We start from the raw sequence: 21,021 nt of genomic DNA on the forward strand, positions 1-21,021 counted from the left end.
AGTAGAAATTCCATTTAAAAAAAAAAAAAAAAAGAAATTCCATTTGACACAGCTATTCCCTTTAGGGTCTCTTTCCAAAAACTGTTAAAGACACCATATTACAGTGATAAATCATGCATACTCATGTTTATAACAACACAACTCGTAATAGTTAAATCTTGGAAGTGACCTGTATGTTAAACAGATAAATGGATAAAGAAAATCTGTTTATACACAATGGAGTACTATTCTGCCATAAAAAGGATTAAGTTTGAGTTATTTCTAGGAAAATGGATGCACCTTGAAATCATAATGTTAAGTGAAATAAATTAGACACACAAAGTTCACATGATTTCTCTTATATGAGAAACCAAAAATATAAAGAGCAACATAAAAGATATAATAATAGGAAATAGGGAGACAGATATTTCTCAAATGGGAAGGGGATCAAGATGGAGGGAGGCCCGGTGTGGTGGTGCAGACCTATGATCCCAGCACTTAGGAGGTTGAGGCAGGAGAATCACTGTGAATTTGAGGCCACTCCAAACTGCACAGCGAGACCTTGTTTTAAAAAAAAAAAAAAAAGAGGGGCTGGGGATTTAGCTCAGTGGTTTCGATGCCTGCTGTGGAAGCGCAAGGACCCGAGTTCGAGCCCTGGTACCAAAAAAAAAAAAAAAGGTACACCTGGAAAAAAAAAAGAGAGAGAGAGGGCAGAGGGGGAGAGAGTAACGAAAGGAGGTGAAAAATTAAGATGTGGGCCGGGGATTTAGCTCAGTGCTTTCACTACCTGCTGCGCAAGCACAAGGACCTGAGTTCGATCCCCGGTACTAAAAAAAAAGAAAAATTAAGATGTGTTATGCATATGTATACCAACTCCACAGAAGGAATGTAGTTATTATGTACTCCAAACATGTACGCATAAATTTTTAAAATTTTAAGAACGTTAATATATCCAAAAATTGAATGTCTTTTTCTGTGGCATTTTCTAAGAAAGTGAATGTCACTGTCAGCTACCCAAATTCTCAAGCCAAGGGCCAGACATGGTAGTGCATGCTGTAATCCCAGCATTCCAGAGACTGAGGCAGGAGGATAGCCGCAAGTTTGAGGCCAGCCTGGGGTACATAGTGAGTTCAAGACCAGCCTGAACTACACAGCAAGACACTGTCTAAAAAAATAAAACAAGTTATCCAGCCAAAAACCTAGAAATGAGTGATTATTCATCCCTCTTTCTCCCATATAACCGTATTTAATTACTTTGAGGAGGTACTAGGATTTCAACCCAGGGCCTTTGCACTGAACTCCATTCCCAGCCCCTTTTTAACATTTTTTATTTTGAGACAGGGTCTTGCTAAATTGTTTAGGCTGGGCTCAAATTTTCAATCCTCTTGCTTCAGTTTCCCTCAGAGCTGAGATTACAGGCAAGTGCCACCATGCCCAGCTTCAGTTTCTTTTTCTTTTAACACTATCATTTGGCTGTGCCAAGGATCCCTTTCACCCTGTCCTCCTCCCACATGGTAGCTTTAGAGCAACAGACTGGGACCCTTAGAGACTGCCTAACGTGAAATGTGGCTCATATAACATTAAAAGTTTCCCAGTTTCTCCCAAATTAAAATATCCCTTTTCAGTGGTATCATATGCCTGTAATCCCAGCACTCTGGAGGTTTGGGCAGCTGCATCAAAAGTTCAAGCCAAGGGCCAGGGATTTAGCTCAGTGGTTTCACAGCCTGCCTTGAAAGTTCAAGCCAAGCCTGGGTAATTTAGCATTTTAGGGAGACCCTGTCTTGAAATTAAAAGGGCTGAGGATGTAGTTTAGCACAAATGCCCTGGGTTCAATCCTTGGTATCTCAGATAGATAGATAGATAGATAGATAGATAGATAGATAGATAGATAGATAGATACTTTTTTTAAAAAAATCCCTTTTCAAACTAGGCAGAGTGATGCACACCTGTAATGCCAGCACTCTGGATACTGAGGCAAGAGGATTACAAGTTGGAGGTCAGACTATACTGAAGAGCAAGACCCCATATTAAAACAAAACCAAAAAAAGCTCTTCTCTTTCTAGTCCTTTCTCCTACCCTCCACATCCAAATTCCTCAAAGAATAGTCCATCTTGTTACAAGTTTTGTTTTTTTTTTCAGTATCAAGGATCGAACTCAGGACCTTGTGCTTGCGAGGCAGGCAGTGGAACCACTGAATAGTGGCCCAAGAATAGTCTCCCTTGTGATCACTTCATTATCCACTCTATCCACTTGAGGAAGGTTACCAATGACTTACATCATAGTAAAATAGAAGAACTCTTTTTTTTGTTTTTTTGGCTTGGTTTTTGTTTTTCTGGGGGGTATTTTTTATTTTTTTGGTTTTTTTGAAACAGAGTCTTGCTATATAGTTCAGACTAGTCTTGAACTCACTTATGTAGCTCAGGCTGGCCTCGAACTGGAAGCAATCCTTCTGTCTCAGCCTATTGAGTGCTGGGATTGCCAACATGCTCCACCATGTTTGGCTATAATGGCTGGTTTTAAATTATCATCTTACCTAATCTTACAGCCACACTCAACATTACTGCAACTTCCTTTGGCTTCTGCAACATTATGTTCCCTTGTTTTCCTTTTCTTTCTTTCTCTGCTCTAAGTTTCCTTTGAAAGCTCATGATTCTCTTCTTGGTCTAATCCTGATCCTAACTTTTCTTTTCACTCTATGCTCTCTTCTTAAGTGATTTCAAAAACAAAAACTGATTATTTACTTATTTATTTATTTGAGACAAGTTCTCGCTATGTAGCTCAGGCTAGTCGAATTTGCAGCAATCTTTCTGCCTCAGCTTCCCAAGTGCTGAGATTACAGGGGTATCCCACCATGCCTGGCTGTTTATTTTTTATTTTTTAAGACAGGATCTCACTATATAGTTCAGGCTGGATTTGAGCTCACTATGTAACCCAGGCTGGCCTCAAACTCACAGTAATCCTTCTGCCTCAGACTGAGTGCTGGAATTATGGGCATGCACCACCATCCCTATCAAAATCTATTGCTCCTTGTCATTTCTCTCTCTCATTTAAAAAATTTTTTTTGTTTGTACCAGGGATCGAACTCAGGACCTTGCGCTTGCAAGGCAGGTGGCTGAACCACTGAGCTAAATCCCTGGCCTTCCTTGTCATTTCTTACTGTGATTCAGGTTTCTGTCATCTCACAGAGACACAGGAATAGACTTTTTTTTTTTTTTTGGTACTGGGGATTGATCTCGGGATTTTGGGCTTGCAAGGCAGGTACCAGAACCACTGAGCTAAATCCCCAGCCCAGGAATAGACTCTTTACATTTCTCTGTCACTACAATTGCCCTCTCTAATCCATTTTCCGCACTACAGCTTGAATGATATTTCAAAAACGCAAATTATGTTATTTCTCTGTCGAAGATGATTAATAAGATTCCATTACACTTAAGTTAAAATCTAGAATTCTTTTGAGGAGGGTTTGGGGCCCTTGGTGACCTCATCCTTGCTGCCGTCTCTGATGTCAACTGCTACAGCCTCTTTCTCAGGCTGGAGCCAAGTGGTCTCTGTTCTCAGAAGTCAGAGAATCCCACCACTTCACAGCTTTCTTCACTTCTTCCTTCTCATCTGCTGGAACCAGGTCTCTGCGTTGACACCATTCCCTCTGGAAGCATTCCTCCGGCCCCAGGAGCCAGTGCTTTGGGCTTTCCTCACACCCAGTACTTGCCACCAACACGTACATTTTCTCCCTTCTCCTTTAATTCTCCAGCTGAGCCCAGGAGATCAGCACTACTGCGACCTCATTTTACACTACATGTGGAGAAACATCACTGTGTAGAGGTTTCTTGCCAAACCCAGAGAGTAAGGCATGCAGCCAGGTCTGAAATCCATCAGTCTGACTTCAGTGTTGCACTCCTGCTATCTAGTTCAGGCTGGCTTTGAACTCCCTATGGACCCTAGGGTGGCCTCCAACTCACAGAAATCCTCCTGCCTCAGGCTCCAGGGTGCTGGGATTACAACCATACACCAACAAGCCCAGCTATACATACTAGTAGATACTGTGTGTGAATAGGCTTCTCCTAGGACCTTCCAACTAGATTCCTTACCTAGTTCTCTGGAACTTGTATTCTGACAACCTCTACCCAGGTTCCTTACCCTCTTGACTAGATCCAATTGAATGCTTCACTGAGTAATTAAATTTGGTGCTTTTTTCCCCCCTATATTTGCCCCATCTGCAACAATCCTAAAGTCATTCTAATAACAAAAAAGGTAGCTGAGCATGATGGCATACGCCTGTAATCCTAGCACTTGGGAGGCTGAGCTAGGAGGGTCACTGTGAGTTTGAGGCCAGCCTGGGCTATATAGTGAGACTCTGTCTAAAAAAAGAATCCTAATTGTTATTTAATTCAGTCCAACAGATAGTTTTTGACAATGTTTTGTTTTGTTGAGATAAGACTTCACTATGTACAGTAGTTCAGGCTGGCCTTGAACTCACACTGTAGCCCAGGCTGACCTTGAACTCAGTGATCCTCCTGCCTCAGCCTCCCAAGTGCTGATTTTTTGTTTTGTTTTTTTGTTTTTGAGACAGGGTCTCACTATGTAATTCAAACTGGCCTCCAACTAGCAGTGATCCTCCTGCCTCAGCCTCCCAAGTGCTCAGATTACAGGCATACACCATCATGCCTGGCTAGCTTTTGAAAATTTTGAGCAAAGACTAAGATCATAATGGTGTAGATTCACCAGGGAATCCTTACATGAGTTGAGCACTGGATTCTAGAGGGTGTTCAGGGACTTCCTCCTCCATTTCCTCACTCGTGGAAATGTGCAATGTTTTGGTTTACATGTACATGTCCCTCCAAAGCCTCGTGTGCTCATAGGTGGGGCCAGTGGTGGTGAACCTATGGCAGGTGTGCCGCAGCGCAGCCACTGTTTGTTATCAGTGAAAGCTCTAAAAGGTTGCCATCACTTGCCAGGGCTTTTGAGAGGTGACTGGGTCATGAGTGTTTGGTACTGGACCCATCTACTGATGGGCTGGTTGTGATGTTGGAAGGTGAAGCCTGGTGGGAAGAGGTGGGTCCCTATGGGTGTGGACTGGAAGGGTCTGTATATCCCTCCTCCTCCCTTGACTCTGCTCTGCTTCCCCCTGCTGCCCTGCCTGCCTTGTGCTCTTTCTCCTCTGTGCTGCTGCCCTGCCCTGGAGCCAGCAGGCTATAGACTGAAACCTCTACAAACTGTGAGTCAAAATAAACCTCTCCTCTTTTAACTTGTGGGTGTCCGGTATTTTGTCCCAGCAACAAGAAAGTAACTAAGATATGGGAACAGGATGATGAGCAAAAAATTTCATCATTCACACCCACACTCTCACACCCTCCAGATACACACACAGAGGAAGAACATCTTACTAAAATTGGAGAATATGGAATAAATTCCACTTTCCTGAGTAGAGCCTTTAAAATATAAAAGGCACAGCAAGGTATGCTGTACACCAAGACAGGAAGATCCCAAGGTTGAGCCCAGCCTGGGCAATTCAGTGACTCAGGGAGAACTTAGCAGAAAATTGAAAAAGTTCTGGGGATGTAGCTGAGAAGGCTCTGGGTTCAATGCCTAGGGAAAGCGGGGGGGAGGAGAAAGAAAGAAAGAAAGAAAGAAAGAAAGAAAGAAAGAAAGAAAGAAAGAAAGAAAGAAAGAAAGAAAGAAAGAGAGAGAAAGTGGATAAAGGGCTCAGCCCAGGTGGGTGAGTCCACCTGCCATTCAGCCGCCTGGGTTTCCAGTCCCACAAGATAGCCAGGCCCCAGTGCTATGTTCCACAGATAAAAGCTTTGGAGCAGAGCTGCAGATTTGTCTTTGTCTTTCTCTCCAGTTTCTCTGGTTAGTCTTTGTCTTGCTAAGAAGGGAAATTCTAAGACTCTTGCTTGGACACCAATGGGAGGAGAATAGACTGAGCCCACAAGGGTCCAGCTTATCTTTCCTGACTTCTGCATTGTGGTTTGGGGCCAGATCTCCAGTTAATCACGCAGTTAATCAGTCTTGCACTTGGTAGTGACTTGGGTCCCAAGGACCTCACTGGGAGTATGATGGCTGCCCAAGGCGGGACTCCAGCATGGCCAGTCACCAACCCATACCTGCTGCATACCTCCTCCCAACCGAAGGACGCTCTAGCTCCCTGGCAGACAGAATTCGAATGAGGATGGCTAACTGAAATGAAAACAAAAGAAGCTATGATGGAGGCACTGCTTCATCACTGATAAGAATGTTGAGGAACTCAGAGGGCAAAGGTCAGAGATAATTCTGAGGCTTAAGAAACTAAATGACAAGAGAAATGGAGGTGGTGTTGACAGTCACCTGAAGGGAAGTCAATTTAGACAGAAAGAGGGTGTGTTTGGCTTCAGAGTGAGTGATGGCTGGCAGTGGGCAGCCTGGCGTTGGGGATGATCCCTCTGGCGCGGTGGGCAGCACAGAGTGGAGACAGAAGGAACAGAGCAGTCGGGCCCAGGTGCACACTGTGGTGGAGTTGGTGGACAGAGGGGAGGGAAGAGTCCCCACTAGGGCTTGGACACTGATTCAACTTTGACAGTAATGGAGTAAGTTTTCCAATAACTGCCTAATATTTAGCTTTGGACAGTTGCTCTTTTTAAAATGAGGTCATTTCATCCTTCCATTTATTTATTCAACAAATACCTGTAACAGTCACCTTTGTGTGAGTCACCAGCTCAACACAGCCTCCCTTCTCTGGAAACTACCCCCATCCACTGAGATGGTCCCACCGACACCCCCACTGCATGGGGGTGTTCTCTGGGCCAGGAATTTAGAATGCTTGGGTGACAGACACAGAGACTGGACTGAGTCACATGAATGGTGGAGCTATGGAGATAAGGTCATGAGCGCCCCTGAAGTCCCCAAGATTGCCATATTCCTTCAGTACCTTCTGGCCACAGATGATTGGTCCAAAAGCAGGTTCCTAGCTCAAGCTAGGCCAATTACATCTTTTCATGCAGATTTTCAAACTGAAATGGATTTAAAGTGTTCCTCTCCCCTCCTCCTCCCTTGAGCTACAACTTGGGTGGTGTTGGGAGCTGTAGGCAGGGGCCATTATCTACCACCTGAGCTGGGAAACAGAAAGTCTATGAGGAGTAAGAGAGGAATGAGTCGCACACGGAGAATGGGTGCATTTCTGGGTTTCCAATAGTGCTCCCGATACCTGTTCTCTTCCTGAGACCCACAGTACTTTAGGTTTCATAACTTCCTGAGAAGCCCCTAGTAAACTGCCTTTTCTGCTGAAAGCATTTCAAATTGAGTTTCTGATGGGCAGACACTTCCAACCGAGAGTTTGACAAACCCACACCTGCTGTGTGTGAGGCTCTGGGTAAAGCACCAGGCAAAGGCTCAGGGTTGGTGCCACCCTCAAGAATCTTAGACTCATGGGGGGATCAACTCTGTGTTTCCTGCTTCATCCAGGCAGGAATGGAACACCCACTAGAGATGTGACCATCAAGTGCCCGGGCTTTAGAGGAGGCCTGGGACTTCGAGGCAAGACCAGGACCAGGCAGACACATATAATTCAAGAAGCCACCCACTCTGGGTCTCTGGGCAAAAGGCTGGCATTACAAGAGCCTGAGTGTGGGCACTTCAATTCTGCACCTCAAGCACCTTGCTAGGTGCATTATTAGCTACTTGACTAATAGTGAGGGACAAGAGGACTTCACGGAGAAGTCAGTAGACTGAGCTGAACTTGGGAAGGAAGAGAAGGATGTGGACTTGGTGGCAGCATTGTGTCCCTCAAGGTAAAGTAACAGTATACACAACAGTCAGGTGAGCACTCGCAAGGTCTGTCCTAGGATCCTGACTCCAGTGTGACTTACACGTGAAGGCATGAAGGAGGAAAGGAGAGTGATAAGAAAGGCCAGAACTTAGAGTCAGATTCAACACACAGTGGGAAAAGAGCCAGGAGTGTTAAGCTGGGAAATGACCTGATCAGAGTGGTACTGCAGATAGCAGAAACCAAGGCAGGGCTAAGGTTCTGCAGACAGCAGAAACCAAGCAGGCGGGAGGCTGTTGTGGCTGCTCTGGCAGACAGGTGAAAGTCTAAGCTCATAGCCCTGGGAACTGAGGCACTGTAGGAAAAATATCATACAATGAATATAATTTGCAGTTGATTAGAGGTTGGAGGCAAGGAAGTAGAGAAACTGAAAATATTGTTAAACACTATGCAGCTATGGGAAAGGATAAAAAAGCATCCCATCCAATCCTTCCTATCCAAGATAGATATGTGGAAGAATCCTGTATAGGGTGCTAGCACTTGTATTATTAACAGGGAAAAGGGAAATATGTAAATAAACATTCCTTGTTCAGAGTTTGTTTTGTTTTTTCCAGTACCTGGGATTGAACTCAAGACCTTGTGCTTTCAAGGCTGGTGCGGTGCCACTGAGCTAAATCCCAGCCTGTAAATAAACATTCTTTTTTTTTTTGGTTCCAGGGATTGAACTCGGGTCCTTGTGCTTGCGCAGCAGGCGGCGAAACCACTGAGCTAAATCCCCAGCCCCTAAACATTCTTATATATGCAAAAATATATAGTCATGCAGCACATAATGATGCTTCAGTCAGTGACAGGGCACATCTACACCAGTAGTCCCATAAGCCTGTGTCATTCAGCGATGTTGTCCAACTTAGTTTATGTTCAGTACACTCTGTATTGTCACCTGTGACACATTTCTCTGTCATTAAGGACTGTGCGATCATATGTCCCTAGAGGAATGCACACAAAAGCCATGACATCAGTGGCCTATTGAGAGGGGAGATGCATAGCTGGAGGTCATTGGTGGGAGTCTTTTCAGTATTTATAATTTGAATGTTTTGAATTTTCAACCATTTGGTTGTATTATCTAATGAAAGCAATTACTTAAAATTTCTAAGCAAAAAGAATAGGGATGTAGCTCAGCGGCAGAGCACTTGCCTGGTATGCACAAGGCCCTGGGCTTGATCCCTCACACCACACAAAAATAAAATTTAAAAACCCCAAACCCAGAGATGATACTGAAGCATGGAGCTGGGTGGCACTAGCTTTATTAACAAAAATAAACTACTCAGCCAGAGAAGTTTTTTTGAGAATAAGAATGATGTGTGTGGACTGAGCCTACAGTGACTCTTGCCCCTGCATACAGGTGGAAAAGGCTGGCAGCAGGGGAGGAGGGAGCTAACCAATAGCTTGAAAGAGGCCTTGAAGGACTTTTGCCGGAATGGCAGAGCAGAAGCCTGAATGCAAGGGGTAGCAGAGTGAAAGGGGAGGAGAGAGGAGAATTGGCCAGAGTAGACAACTCTTACAGGATGGAGGCTAAAAGGGAAGTACTGGAGAGGCTGTGATAGCTGGAGAAAGTCTGGAGGCCCAGGAGAATGTAATGAAGATGAAATCGATTCTGGCGTATTTACAGGCTTCTGGAAGGGAGCTGGTAGAGAGAAAGACTGAAGCTATGGGAAAAAGAAGGGGAAATTGATGGAGGAAGCACCCAAAGAAAGTAAGCCACAAGGGTAGGGCTGAAAGGAAGCAGAGGCCTCTCCTTGGGGGAGTGGCTGTGAGGGGCTGGGCTCAGCGGTGGGGGCCCCTGAGGGGAAGATGGGAGTTTGTGAGAGGGCGTGAAAGTATGTGTTCTTTGGGGCTCGAGGTGAGAGGGAGCATTCAAGTTGGTTGGTTCCTGTTTCTTCCACTAAGTCATTGGTGCAAGGGGGCCGGGTAGTTGCCAGAGGGCTCAGGAGCCATGGTGACCCATTAGGGAGAAGCACCAAGCGCAGGGACACCAGTGCCCAGGGCCACCCAGACACACTGGCAGCTGGCCACATGCCCACACAGCCACAGCCACTCAGTCGGCCCACATACAGTTGTGTTTGCTTGTTTTGGGCTTGCTCTTTTTTCAAGAGTCAATGTAGGGATTTGTTTGTTTTGATGTGTTGGTGTATGTACGTTGTGATAAAATACACTGAACACAACAGAAATTTATTTTCTCACAGTTCTGGAGCCTGGAAGTCAGAAATCAAGGTGTCAGCTTTGGTCTCTTCTAAGGTCCCTCACCTTGGTTTGCAGGCATAAGCTTCTCATTGTGCAAACACCCAGTTGCTGATTGTGTGCGCATGTCTGGTGATGATGTATCAAGGTATCTGGTTTTCAAAATGGCATGGAGGGAGTCATCTCTCCCATCCACACAGTAAGAAAGAAATTGGTAAATTTGAAAATTAGCAGCTCTTCTTCAACCCTTCAGAGAACTGGGGTCACAGGACAAAGCACAGTATCATCTTCCAAACTGGAGAGGCAGATGGGCAGATAGAGAATCAGAGGTTTTTGGAGCAGAAACCTCCTCAGGAACAGGGTGGGGTAGGAGAAACTAAACCCTAAATGAACAATTGCAGGAAGCTCACTGGGGACACAGTTGACCCCAGAGAGGGGGTTCCCACACTTTCATGAGTTTTACCTGTCAGGTTCTCATAGTGACAATATGAGAAAATTCTTCCCATACTTCCAGGAGGCGGGAATACATCTGAAGATCTCCCTGAATGTTCTGTTCTTCCCAAAAAGGCCTGCACTTAAAATTTTATTTTTGAAAGCAAAATATTTATTGGTACATTTTAGCTATACATAATGATAACCTTCATCACAGGGAACTTATACCTGTACATGATATATCTTGCTGCTTCTTTTTTCCCACCCTTCAGCCCTCTTCCCCTCCTTATATACAAAAGCTTTATTTCCATTTTTTCCTTCTATTTTCTTTTTCTTGTCTCTTCTTCCCGTCACCCCTCTCGCCTCCCTTGTTCCCCTTCTCATTTTCTTCCCATTTCCCAGTATCTATTATACTAAAAATTTAGACTATTGCTGGGTGTAGTGGCCATACCTGTAATCCCAGCCCTCGAGAGACTGAGGCAGGAGGATCATCTCAAGTTTGAAGTCAGCCTGGGCTACAAAGTGAGTTCAAGGCCATCCTGAACTACACAGTGAGACCCTCTCTCAAAAGACCAATAAAACAAGAAACTATTTTACTGTAGCCTAACTGACTGAACCATAGTCCAGCTGATCTAGGAGGAGGAAAATGGCCTGTAGCTTTCCTGTCTCCTCTAAAGCAGGTAGTGGAAACTGAGAAGTGCTTGTAAAGGTCACAGCCCAGGGCCACACCTCGGGATAAGACTGAGAAGTAACCACAGGCTTTACCATCCTTCCTCTCCTCCCATAATCCAAGCATCAGAACTATACTCAGGAATGCTGGAATTATCAGGGCAAGAATTTAAAGTAACTCTGATGAGTGTGCTAAGGGATTTAATAGAAAAAATAAACAACATGCAAGAACAGATAGGTAATACAACACAGAGATGGAAATTCTAATTTTCTGCTCTGAAAAGCTCAAAGATGCATCAAAAAGAAATGTTAGAAAGAAATCAGAACACTAACAAATATGCAGGATTTCTTTACTGGGCTTATCAGGAATGGACACAGAGGGGGAAGGAATCAGTGAGCTTGTGGATGGCTTCAGAGACATTTCCAAAATTTAAATGCAAAGGAAAAAAAAAGGCACATGTGCATGCGCATGGGAGAGAGAACAGACTATCCAAGAGCTGTGGGGCAATTACAAAAGGTATACATATAGATAGTGGGAATACAAGCAGCAGGACAAAGGAATAGAAGAAATATTTGAAGGAGTAAAGACTGAGAATTTCCCAAAATAAATAATAATGTATCAGTACTGCCTTTGTCTTGGGCTTACTCCGGCTAGAACAGGACAGAAGACTTGGGAATTAGGGCTTCAAGAAAAACCCTCCATCAACCAACAGAAAAGGAGTTGGAGAACAACTGCCCCAGCTCCTTGGCTCCTGTCACACAACAGAAATTGTAGGCCCTAGGCAGACTCCCTGAGTTCCTCAGCAAGGTCCAGCGCTGAGCCCACCACAGCAGCCTTCCCTACCTCACACCCTTTTTCTAGGCTTTCTCCTTCCTTGTCTCTTTCCCCTTCCCTACCTCATACCCTTTGTAGCTTTTCCTCTTGCCAGTGTCTTTCCCTTCCCGATAGAGCCTCCCAAGATCACTTCCCAAATGAAATACTGCACTCAAATCTTGCCTACAGGATTGTTCCTATAGAAATCCAACCCAGCCTCCTGTGGGCATATTTCTCAAGATTTCTTACTTCTTGTTAATATGCTCCTGAAGTGTGTGACTATTTTTATGGCACAGTTCAGGTGCTCCTCATAGAACACATACAGGAAACTCACTATCCCGGCCAAATCAGTGACACCTAAAGTTCCATCAACCTTTTTGTTTTTTCTTTCTTTCTTTTTTTTTTTTTTGGTACCAGGGATCAAACTCAGATCTTTGCGCTTACGAGGCAGGCAGCAGAACTACTGAGCTAAATCCCTGGCCCGAGTGACACCTAAAGTTGCATTAATGGGGCCATGTATAGTTGTATGTCTCTAAGTTTTAACTAAGAAAGACTGGTTTTCAGCTTGATCTCATCAGTTGCTAGATAAGTGATATTATGATTCAAATCTAGAATATCTCTCGAAAGTCTCATGCTTAGACTTGAGACCTTTAGAAGGTAATTAGATCATGGTGGTGCTATACTCATCAATGGATTGATTTATTGATGAGTTCATAGCTAAATGTGCTTTTAGGAGGTAGGGCCTGGTTGGAAGAAGTGTGTCACTGGAGGCATGCCTTTGCAGGGTGTATCTCCCTCCCCAGCTCCTCCATTCTCTCTGCTTCCTGGCTACCATGGGGTGGCAGCATTCTCTGCATGCCCTCTGCCATACCTTTTCTGCCTTAGAGAGCCAGTCAACCATGGCCTGAATCTTCTGAAAACAGAGCCAAATAAACTTAAATTGGAAAAAAAAGATTTATTACTTTTATAACAGAGAAAACAGAAAAGAATCATCACCTCTGTTTATCAAGTGGGAACTCATAGACAATATTTTAGCCAGACTCTACTGTATTTATACTATGTAAGTAGGAACTTGGAGAGCAGGGAATGGAAAAGAACCATCCGTTGGTGGTTCTTAGTTAGATAAGGTGCAGTTCTTTAAATTGAAAGTTTGATATTTTAGTGACCCAGTCCACTGTAATCCAGAAGCTAGAGAGGAAAACTTGCCATGTAGGTGGAGCCCCATTATCAATCAACCATGTACCATTGTTTTCTTTTATTTTTCCCCCTTACTGGGGATCGAACTCAGGACCTTTTGCTTGTGAGGTGGGCAGAGGCACCACTGAGCTAAATCCCTGACAATGCCATAGTTTTCTCACTGAAAGAATCAAAATAAATCACCTTTTTAGGTAAATAAGATTAATCAAGAGTGTAAAGTGCTTGGAATTCAAGGTATACAGAAATGACCTTAAGTGCTGGGTGAGGCTGGGTGTGACGGCTCATGCCTCTAAGGCAGGAGGCTGAGGCAGGAAGATTACTATGTGTTCTAGGCCAGCCTGGGCTTCTTAGTGAGATCAAAGACAACCTGAACTACATGGTATCTCAAAAAGAGGAAAAAAAGTGCTGTATGAATGTTATTGTAAATATATTTTTAAGTAATAGAGAAAGTAATTAAAATTTGGAATGAGAAAAAATATTTTATTGATTTTAAGACCATCTAAATGTGAAGGAAAGAAGCTAAGAAAATGCATAAAAACTATGAAATTGGGGTATAGGTCAGTGGTAGAAGGCTTCCCTAGTATGTGTAAACCCCTGGGTTCAATCACCATTACTACAAAAATAAATAAGTGAATAAATAAGTAAAAATTATAAAGCAGTTTGTATTTAAATTATTGGGACCAGTTAGTAGTTTTGTTTCTGGTTTTCCAAGTTTTGCTTCTATGATTACATTATTCTCATAAGAAATACAATAGAGGGCCGGGGATTTAGCTCAGTGGTTTTGACGCCTGCTATGCAAGCGCAAGGACCTGAGTTCGATCTCTGGTACCAAAAAAAAATTAAAAAATTCTTCCTAATAAGAAATACAATAGAGAGCCGGGGATTTAGCTCAGTGGTTCCGGCACCTGCCTCACAAGCACAAGGTCCTGAGTTCAATCCCCGGTACCAAAAAAAAAAAAAGAAAAGAAAAGAAATACAATAGAGAGACAGAGAGACAGAGAGAGAAAAGGAGACAGGAAGATTTTTGCCTACTTTAAAATGATGAAAGCCAAGTGTAGTGGCACATGTCTGTAATCTCAGCACACTGGGAGGTTGAGGCAGGAAGGGCACAAGTTCCAGCTCACACTGGGCAACTTTGTAATTTAGTGTAATCCTGGCTCAGTATGAAGGCTGTGGATGCAATCTCCAGTACCAAATGAATGAATGAATGAGTGAATGAATGAATGAATACAGATGAAGATTGTTTCCAATATTATCTTCTTGAAACTATTATTTTAAGCTTGGCATTTAGGTCCACTACTCGTGTGCAGTGCAGTGTGTTTGTGTCATGGTGTGAAGAACTGGTCAAGCTGCTGTTTTGTTTTGTTTTGTTTTGTTTGAGACAGGCTCTTGCTATGCAGTTTCAGCTGGCTTTGAACTCACTATGCATCCCAGGCTGGCCTCAGATCCTCCTGCCTCAGCCTCCCAAGTGCTAGGATTATAGGTATATGCCACCACTCGTGGCAGAAACTTTTTACTGTGTTCCCTTTATATGTATTTTAATGTTTCAACCACGATTATATATTTAAATTCAAAAATTTAAAGGCCTAGGGATTTAGCTCAGTGGCACCGCACCTGCCTGGCAAGCACATGGTCCTGAGTTTGATTCCCAGTATAAAAAAAAAGAGCATGACATAACCTGACCTAGACTTAGCTGGGCACTGTGGCTCATGCCTATAATCCCAGCACTGGAGAAGCAGCAGAATCGTCATCAGTTCAAGGCCAAACTAAACTACATAGTGAGACCCTGTCTCAAAACAAAAGGAAAAACAAAAACAGAAACAAAGGCTATCCCTTGACTGGATATGAACAAATCCCCCTAGTGCTGCTTCAATTTATGCTCTCACTAGAACAGATCCAGGTGCCTCTTTCCCAAAAACTTTACTCATTTGTCTGCAACAATTAAGAATATATTTTTAAAAATCAAATATAGGGCCAGGGATTTAGCTCAGTGGTTCTGCCGCCTGCCTCGTAAGCGCAAGGTCCAGAGTTCCGTCCCTGGTACCAAAAAAAAAAAAAATCAAATATAGCCAGGCATGGTGGCACACACCTGTAATCCCACCACTTAGGAGACTGAGGCAGGAGGATCACCTTGAGTTCAAGGCCAGCCTGTACTACATAGTGAGACTCTGTCTCAAAAAAAAGTAATAAAAAATTCTTAACAGTCTCAAATATTCCATCAGTGCTCATTTATCCTGATTGTCACTTAAAAGTTTTTTCTCATTGTTTAAATCTAGACTGAAACAAGATCCATATATTATGATGGATTAAATTTCTTTTTTTTTTAAAGTCCTTAATTCCTTTTAGTCTATAGGTTCCCTCATTTTATATTTCCTTGTAATCTTTTGTTGAAGAAACTGGGTAGATGGTTTTGAAGAGTTTCTCATAATCTAGAATCTAGATTTTTAAAATGATATAATAAAAAATATTTAAAAAATAAAAAAAGCCATCATCTCGGGCCAGGGATTTAGCTCAGTGGTTTCGCCACCTGCTGCACAAGCGCAAGGACCAGAGTTTAATGCCCAATACCAAAACATAAAAAAATAAAATAAATTAAGAATTAAAAAAATAAAAAAGCCAGATGTGGTGGCACACACTTATAATCCCAGCCCTCGGGAGGCTGAGGTAGGAGGATTGCCATGAGTTTGAAGCCAGCCTGGGCTACATAGTGAGTTCAAAATCAGCCTGGACTACATAGCAAGACCCAAGCTCAAAAAAGCCAAAAAAAAAACCCCAAAAAAACCTAACAGGATATAGCTCAGTGCAAAGGCCTTGAATTCAAACCTGCACCAAGAAAGAAAAGGAAAAAAAAAGTTACTTTAATTCCCATTACATTATTTTATTTATTTATTTATTTATTTATTTGTTTGTTTGTTTGTTTGTTTGCTGGGTCTACCCTGTTTACCTTCCTTTGAAGGTACCATTGACCCTCCATTCTTGGTCTTCTGGCTCCGGTGGGGTAGACCTTATCCCTCTTTATTTGTTTCTTTGGGGTTTTTTATTTGTTGTTTTGTTTTGCTTTTTGAGTCAGGGTCTCCCTATGCAGTTCAGGCTGCCTTGAACTCATGCCAATCCTCCTGCCTCAGCCTCCCAAGTGCTGGGATTACAGGCCTGCACCACCACGCTGGGTCTTGTTTGTTTGTATGTTTGAGACAGGGTCTCACTGTGTAGCCCAGGCTGGCCTAGAAATCACTATGTAGCCAAGGCTGGCCTCAAACTTACAGTTATCCTCCTGCTTCAACCTCCCAAATTCTGGGATTATAGGCATGTGCCACAATGCCCAGCTATAAACTCATATATCTGAGATCAGTGCCTGACCCAAGTCCCTGCCCCTCAGAGCCCTTCCTCCTCTGGTCACACAACTGGTTCAAGGACCCGCTCACAAGCGCATCAGTGCACAGCATCTGGCCTTTTTGCTAGAGTGCAGAAAGGTGTGCAGCTTGTGCACCCTCAGAGTCAACCAACTGTGGATCAAAATATCCTGAAAAACAAAATTGCATCTGTACTGAACATGGACACACCTTTTTCTTGGCATTATTCCAAAACAATACTTCAAATCAAGATTTACATAGCATCTACATTGGAATAGGGATCATAAATAACGTATGGCTGGACTCGCACAGGTTCTGTGCAAGTGCTACACGGCTTCACATAAGGGGCCCCAGCATCTAAAATTTGGGAACCCATGGAGGGTCCCAGTGTCAATCCCCTGCAGATACCCAAGGGATGGCTGAATTCATGGCTGATCTTTTATCATTATCTGGGAAACAATAGCAACTTCTCCACAGCGTGGGCCACTGTGAAATATTTCCTGGCCCAGAATCTGGCTTTCATCTACAGCTCTAGCCACTAAAGTGCACCAGAATAATTAACGGCCCCATAAGGAGGGCACCAAGTCTTATCAAGTTACATTTGAGGATAAAATGTGCAACTGACCTTCTTGCAAACATCTAAAGCTGGAGAGGGGGGAAAATAAGCTTTTGAGGGGTCCTCAAGAAGTGTGGGAGCCTTTGTCTGTGCACAAGTCAGGATAATTGCGTCTGCTGCTATGAGGTTGTGAAGGCCCAGAGGAGGGGCTGAGCTGGGCTCTGTCATCCTTGGATGGTGCTCATTCTGCTAGACTGCAGCAGCTCAGACTCAAAACCAGCTAGGTCTCTGCTGGCAGATTTCTTGGCAAAAAGATAAGATTTCTTGGAATTACTTGAGAAAGTTTTTGCTGCTCATTCACAGGCATTCTCACCAATCAGGTTGCTTTTCTCACTCTGAGCCAAATGGACAGTGATGAACCGCAGTTTCCCTGTCACATAAAGGAGGAGCCCAGGGGAACAGAGCCACATCTGTCTAGGAGACTCCCAAGGATGGCTCCTGCCACCACCTGGGCTCTCCTGGAACAAACCCATTCCCAAATTCTGCCTGGTTAGATTAGTTACAGTGGATTTTCATTTTTCAGATGCAGTCATTATGAAGAAATGAAATTCAGGAAATACTTGCCGAGCACCTAGTAGGCACCAGGCATTTTTCTAACTGCTATGAGTGTCAAGTTTACTAAGACAGACTGGAGGCAGGAGGATGCCAAGTCCCTGGGTGTCAGCCTCCAGTTCTGCCTCTCTGCTAGTGTCCAACAACTATGTCTTCCAAAACACTTCTCCACCCCCACTGCCATCATCTCTCACTCGGGAAACCCTTCTGACCCCCTCCCTGCCCAACAACAGCCTCAGCAATCCCCTTTAGCGCCTCTCCTTTGTTGTCCAAGATCAAGTTCCCAGTTCTTCAGCATGGTCCTATGATAGTGCTCAGGGTCCTGTCAACCTCTCCAGGTTCAGGCTCCTCAACCCACCATCACCCCCTCCTAAATTCTAGAGGAGCTGGGCATGGTGTCACACACCTGTAATCTCAGCACTTTGGAAGCTGATGCAGGAGGATTGCTTCGAGTTCAAGGCCAGCCTGGGGTACATAATCAGGTCAAGGCCAGAGTGAACTACATAGCAAGAATCTACCTCAAAATAAATAAATGAATGCTAGAGGAATCTTGATGTCCCCAAATACTCATAGATTCTGCCTGTGTTGTCCCCTATGTCTTCCCATCGCCAGCCTTGCTTGACTTGTGACGCCCAATTGTAATTGCTAGTTTCCTTGCTGCTTTCTTGGCTCTAGTGTGATGGTGGAGACTGAGTCCCGTTCTCCATGGTCTCCGAGAGCCTAGCACAGTGCTAGGAGGGCCACCAGTGCTCGATGGGTGAGCATTCTGATAGGTGGGGCTGTGGTGCTGTTCTCCTGAAAGGAGAAACTAAATGGGTCAGGACAGGAGACACAGTTTTGGATAGAGATAGAGATGGATATTGAGAGAAAGAATTAAATTATCCAAAGATAGTGTGCTCATTGAGAAGAGAAGGAATTAAGACAGATTTTTGTTTTGTCTTTTTGTTTGTTTGAGACAGGGTCTCACTATGTAGTTCAGGCTGGCCTTGAACTCACTATGGAGCCCTAGTTGGCCTTGAACTTGCAGCAACCCTCTTACCTCAGCCTCCCGAGTTCTGGGATTACAGGTGTGAGCCACCATGCCTGGCTAGACAGAGTTTTGAACTGACCTGACAGCCCACAGGTAGAGAAAGGAGTTAGTATCAAGAATGAGAATATTCGAGCTGGGGATTTAGCTCAGTGGCTCCACGGCTGCCTCACAAGCAGAAGGTCCTGTGTTCAATCCCCAGTACTGGGGAAAAAGATGAGAATATCGAAAGAAGGAAAGCAGGAATATATGGAACCCAGAAAGCCAAATAGAAGAGACCAGAACTGGTATTCAGTGCTGCAGTTTGAAAAGTATGTATGGATAGCCTTTGCACATATACATTCTTATTTCCTGTTTGTTTGTTTGTTTGTTTGTTGAGACAGGGTCTTGCTATGAAGTTCAAGCTGGCTTTGAACTGACTATATAGCCCAGGCTGCCTTAAACTCCCAGTGATTCTCCTGCCTCAGCGTCCTGAATGTTGAGATTACAGGTGTGCACCACCATGCCCAGCACATTCTTATTTCTGCACCTAGTTCACTCTCTGGCCCCCAAAAGATTTATATTTGTCCCAGGTACAAAATACATTTACCCATTTCCAAGGTCCCCCAAAGTCTCAACCTAATTATCAACTCAAGTCCCAAATGTCATCTAAGTCTCCTCCAATCTTATTACCTCCATTGTCTATATCAAATATGGACCAGGCTGTGGGGTAAAATTCCTCTGCATATGTGGACGCCTGAAACTGGAAAACAAGTTATATGATTCCAAAATATAACAGAGCCACATGCATAAGGTAAGAAGTATAGACATTCCCATTAGGTGGAAGAAAATGGAAGGAAAAAAGGAATAATTTTTTCCACAAAATTCCATAATCTACCCAGGCCAACAACATTAGGTTTCCAGACCTAGGAATAATCCTCTGTGGTTCAAGGCTCCACCCTGCAGCCATCTGAGTCATTCTTCCTTTTTCTTGAAATATAACTGGTATTTGTAGCTGACTAGTTTTATCAGCCTGTCTCTTGCCAATAGAATTTGGGGGTCCACTAGGCCTCCTTAAAGTTCACCTTCTCAGGCTGGGGATTTAGCTCAGTGGTGCTGCCGGGTGCCTCGAAAGTGCAAGGTCCTGAGTGTGATCTCTAGTACAAAAAAAAAGTTCACCCTCTCTTTCCTTTTCAGTCCCAGGTGGCTGTCTTTCTGCTGCAATAAGATTCTCAAAAGCCTAGTGGGCCTCCTGTCTGTGCCCCAGCAGGTAACAGGCTTTTCTCAGATTTTCTTTCCTCTCCATTTAGTGTGGCTGAGATGTCTGATCTATGAATCATGCATTCTTTCAAATGCCTTCTGTGTGTTGAAGCACTCTGACCACTGACCTTCCTGGGCATTAGCAAAAGGTCACCAGCACACCTGTCCTAACCGTGAATCTCTTTCTTTTAGCATCTTTTGCAATCTGGATAAATGGACAAATTTCCAAATAATCCAATTTCTCATTCGTCTTTAATAGTTCTTCCTTCAGTTGAATACTTTGCATTTTACTGTAAACAGCAAGAAAAAAACAGACTGCATCTTCAAAACTTTGACTGGCAATCTCAGCTAAAAGCCCAATTTTTTTTTTTTTTTTTTTTTTTTTTTTGTACCAGGGATCAAACTCAGGACCTTGTGCTTGCAAGGCAGGCAGCGGAACCACTAAGCTAAATCCCTGGCCCTAAAAGTCCAGTTATATCAATAACAAACTCTAGTCTTCATATAACTGCAGAATACATTCTGTTCTGCTTTCTGCCACCATATAACACGGATTCTCTGACTTCTGGTTTCCAATATTCTCCTCATTCCCTTCTGATCACTCATCAGTGATGTCTTCAACATCTACATTCTACCAACAGCGTGTTTGTGATCGCTTGCATGTTCTCTGAAGTGATCCAGATTACAGCAAGCTGAGAAATGAACAAGAGTTGAAATTATGAAAGGGGAGACATCACTTTCTTTCTTGAAGCAAAACGTTTATTGGTACATTTTATTTTATTTTATTTATTGTTATTTATTTATTTTATTATTTTATTTATTGTTATTTATTTATTTATTGTTTTTTTCTTTCTTTCCTTTTTGAAGCAAAATTTTTTTTTTTTTTGGTACCAAGGATCAAACTCGGGTCCTTGCACTTGCACAGCAGGCGGCAAAACCACTGAGCTAAATCCCTGGCCTGAAGCAAAACATTTATTGGTACATTTTATTTTATTTTATTTTATTTTATTTTATTTATTGCTATTTATTTATTTATTGAACTAAGGACCTTGCGCTTGCGAGGCAGGCGCGGTGCCACTGAGCTAAATCCCCAGCCCATATTGGTACATTTTAGATGTACATAATGATAACATTCATCACAGGGAATTTGTACCGGTGCATAATATATCTTGC

This window comes from Heterocephalus glaber, unplaced genomic scaffold (genome assembly GCF_053883595.1).
Source record: "Heterocephalus glaber isolate CG9 unplaced genomic scaffold, H.glaber_assembly_v1.0 deba00000546, whole genome shotgun sequence".
Taxonomy (NCBI): domain Eukaryota; kingdom Metazoa; phylum Chordata; class Mammalia; order Rodentia; family Bathyergidae; genus Heterocephalus; species Heterocephalus glaber.